The following is a 4,208-nucleotide window of genomic DNA, read 5'->3' as shown; positions in this document are numbered from 1 at the left end:
GCATTTGGCTTCATTTGCATGATCAGAAAGCAATCTAACAGGATTATTCCCCTCTGCTGTTGCCACATTCATAACATCGAAATATTGATCGAGCGCTTCCTGACCAATATCAACAGGCATGAGACACGTGTCCTGAAACATGCAATGTTGCTGCCGATCATGCAAAAGCTCATCTTCTCCAGCATCTGTAGATGCTTCGCCACTCTTGAGATTTGTTTCACTCTCCTCTCCTAAAATCTCTTCATCTTTTTCCATACGAAAGTTATTTTGCCACGCGTCATTAAATTCAACATCTTTATACTGTACATTCATCCGTTTTAAATATTGCAACGCTTGCCTTATGTGCATAGTGTCAACATACTTATATTCATAATGCCCCTTATAGGTTAGCTTGCGCTTTAATTTTACAGCCAACAATGATCCTTCCGTGGAAGCAAATTGTTAGTCTGGACTATGTTTGCTGGAACACATGTCACCGGTCCATGAACTCCATTTTGGCCACCTTTAGGTAATGCCAACATTTTCATAAATGGTATATGGAAAGCAATCAAATGTTGTTCTAAGCTAGTCAGACACGCCAATTCTGCCGGAACGGGATGAACTGCCAAATTGTTTGTTTCACTTTCAGGTGGCATGACACCTCTTAATTTTAAAATGACAACTGCAACAAATCCACAGCTGACTTCTTACTGTATCCAACCAGTGACAAGGTGTTACGCAATCCTCATCACATTTGTGTAAATATTTTTCAGATATACATTTAGCTGCAATTAAAGCTGATTCTTTACTCTTTTCATAATATTTTATTTTACAATGTACAACCTGGTGTTGAAACAACAACCTATGGCAGACACGACACACAAAATCTGGACCATCTTTAACATTATCCAAAAACTGCTGCATCACAAAATCAAACTGCTTTGGCATTTCTTTCTTTTGTTTCATCTTCAACTTATTGCCAGTTATAACACTCTCCTTGTGTGCAGGATTTCTATACTTACTTGTACTCATTGCTTTTACTCTCTCCCTGTGCAATCCATCAGTCTGATATTTATATTTACTCCTTCCCTTAACGTTCTCCTTAAACAATATTCGTCCGATATTTATCTATACTCCTTCCCTTAACATTCGTCCGATATTTATCTATACTCCTTCCCTTAACTTTCTCCTTGTGTAATGGATTAGTGTGATATTTATCAAAACTCGTTCTCTTACTTTTCTCCCTAGAGAACACACTTGTCTGGTATTTGTCTTGATTAAATTCCTGAACTTTCTGCCTATACAACACATTGTCCCAATATTTCATTTTTCTTTTGGACATTCTTTTTCCTCTTCAAATACTTAGAAGAACAATTACTCCCTGAAATATAGATATCTGCTCCTGGAGTATAGAACTCCTTCTAGTCATATGCGGGATGTTACTTGTCATTTCAACAATATCAGCATCATCAGAATCAGATTCAATTGCAGCTGTGCAGCAGGTGTCTTCTTGTATGGTTTTGAATGTACTTTGACACCGGTTTGTGCTTTCTATTTGTGATATGAAGTATTGGATTTGCATATGCCATAACAACTTTGCGCTCCAGGTAGATTAACGCAAACTACATTTTCATAATGGTTACCAGCATGATGTTCTAGATATATGCTCTGTTCGGAGAAGGGCGTGGTATTGCAACTATATTTAAGCCATTTACCAGCAAGAAATGTAAATATGTTTACTCCAAAAGTATCAGCTGCTGCTTGTATTTCAACTTCTGTAGCCCAAATCTTAGCCAGTCGCATTCGAGAAGCCTTTATGTAATGTGATACTGAAGTATACCGAGACCTCAAAATAGTCCGATAGAGGTCACCATTCATTTCCAGCTGTCTAACAACAGCTCGTCGAACTTGTCTATGACTTTTTTGGCTTCCACTTACAGCTTGAGAGACAGCTCGAAAGAAACAATTACCATCAGCAACTATATTGTCATTCTGGCATGGAACTCCTAATGGACCAGAACATGTAGGATCAAATGTGTGTTTTTGTATACTTCATTTTAAAATCTTTGCACAGAGCTTGTGACACACGTTCACAAATTGGTGAAAAATCATGGCTCTTATGTACACTTTCATGGACAAATTCAACATCTGAATTGGCGTCAGATGCCGACTCATTCCCATCAGACTGTTACTCGTGAATGCGTATCACTATTGGTAATGATGCGTAGCATCTCCACATCAAAATCCAGATTTCCAAATGTTATAGGAGTATTGTTACTCGGCACGGTTTGTTTTGCAACCTGGGGAAGCTTTTTTGCTGACGTATTCCGATCAGACTTACAACTCGGTGTCCCTCGTAAATGAGTCTTACTTCTGGTACTGATGGGTGACAACTCCACATAACAATCCAGATTTCCAAATGTCATAGGAATACACAGCACTGTTGGTTTTACAAACTGAGGAAGTTGTACATTTTGTGACGAGCCCAAACCAAGCTCAGACGGTACGACAGAATGTGTTTGTGCCTCTGTTGGACTTGAAGGAGTCAGTGACACAAACAACACTTATCTCAAAAGACTTTAGCCGTTTACCAAACCCGTGAGACAAAGTGTAAATGTGCTGGAATACACCATCCCTTGAAGAATGATATACAACAACACTCTTTCCGTTTGCAGACACCATGCCCCGGGCATTGCTTGCATGTGAGTCAACCACTGCATACTGGCCATTGTCACGAATGATAGCGCACGTATTTCCACACAGCGTCAGAAGACATGTGCTGTATCGTGACAATACGCGCTCCAGTGCACTAGCAAGAGTGGTGTAGGTACCATTTTGAATAAGTATACCTTTAACCACATCTCTGATGCAAAGTCCGAACCATGATGAAATGTAAACTGTTGTCCGTCAATAAGTCTCTGCTTGGGCAATTCAGGAACACACAACCAACCAGTCTTCTCTCAAATCTTTGTACAACTGGTCACCTAAAACCAACACTTTGTCCAGATTGTTTCGTTGCCATGACAACACTCTTTTGACTGTTATGCTAAACTTTCCAGCACTATGGCCATGCACTGACGTCCTCCAGACTCAAACCGGTCAGCCCCCTGGTGAAAGGATCCCCTTACACTGCTACGTTGCCTGACTGAAATGCCTCCCTCAACATCAGTTGCAACATCCATGTCATCACTGCTGTCGCCATCACAGCTGACTGACATGGAGTGTGCTACTGGGTTTGCAGACAGTGATGTCAGTGATGATAAACATGCAGCTCCAGTTTGTCTTTCTCTCACTGAAATGCTGCGAATACCACACCGGTCTGAGTTTACGGAGTTCTAAGGAGGTCTAATGTGATACATCAGGTCCTCCATGTTTGTGTTGAAAACAGCCACAGACGAGCCAGTTTCGGATGACCGCCCAGATGCATTACGTACGCCACAATCCACGACCACAACTTACTTGTCATGTTTGACAACGACACTAACTGCACCGTTAAGGCTCAGTAGACACATTCCATCTCTATCGAGCAGTTCCTCCAGCTTTCCTTTCACCACAGTCTCATCGTTCAACCCTGCAAGTTGTAGCTCGCTGGCTTGCCCAAATTAACTGTCCAGCTCATGCCAAACAGCATTCTGTTTCAGAAATGCAGCCAGTTCTTCTGCTGTTACATTCCACGTCATTTTGTTACCTTCTACAAGAATGCTGTCAATGTCTGCCCCCTTCTATTTGCATACAGGTGTAATCACATGTTTGATTGCAGCAACAACACCACATGCAAGACCTCTGCAGAATGTGGTACTGCTCTTCTTACAACAGTACCAGCAACAACAGCTGGTTGCCATTTCTCTGCACAGATACACACATTAGGATGTAAATCGCTCTCACCTTTGATGGAGCTTGGTGTGCTCTCCGTAGGGTGGATATTCTTCCCCGCATCCACTGGAAGAGCCCTGCCAGGAGATGTTGGAGAAACGTCCACGATTGACTTGAAATTTGGTATACCTGTCCACTTGGACCTGCTCTACAAAAAAGTCAATGGTGGCCATAAAATGCTGGTACTCCTAATGGACCAGAACATGTAGGATTCAATGTGTGTTTTTGTATACTTCATTTTAAAATCCTTGCACAGAGTTTGTGACACACAATCACAAATTGGTGAAAAATCATGGCTCTCTCATGGAGAAATTCAACATCTGAATTGGCGTCAGATGTTGAATCATTCATGTTTT

Source organism: Cyclopterus lumpus, chromosome 10, assembly GCF_009769545.1.
Source record: "Cyclopterus lumpus isolate fCycLum1 chromosome 10, fCycLum1.pri, whole genome shotgun sequence".
NCBI classification, from domain to species: domain Eukaryota; kingdom Metazoa; phylum Chordata; class Actinopteri; order Perciformes; family Cyclopteridae; genus Cyclopterus; species Cyclopterus lumpus.
The sequence above is the reverse complement of the archived record's forward strand: the minus strand, read 5'-3'. Positions refer to the sequence as shown.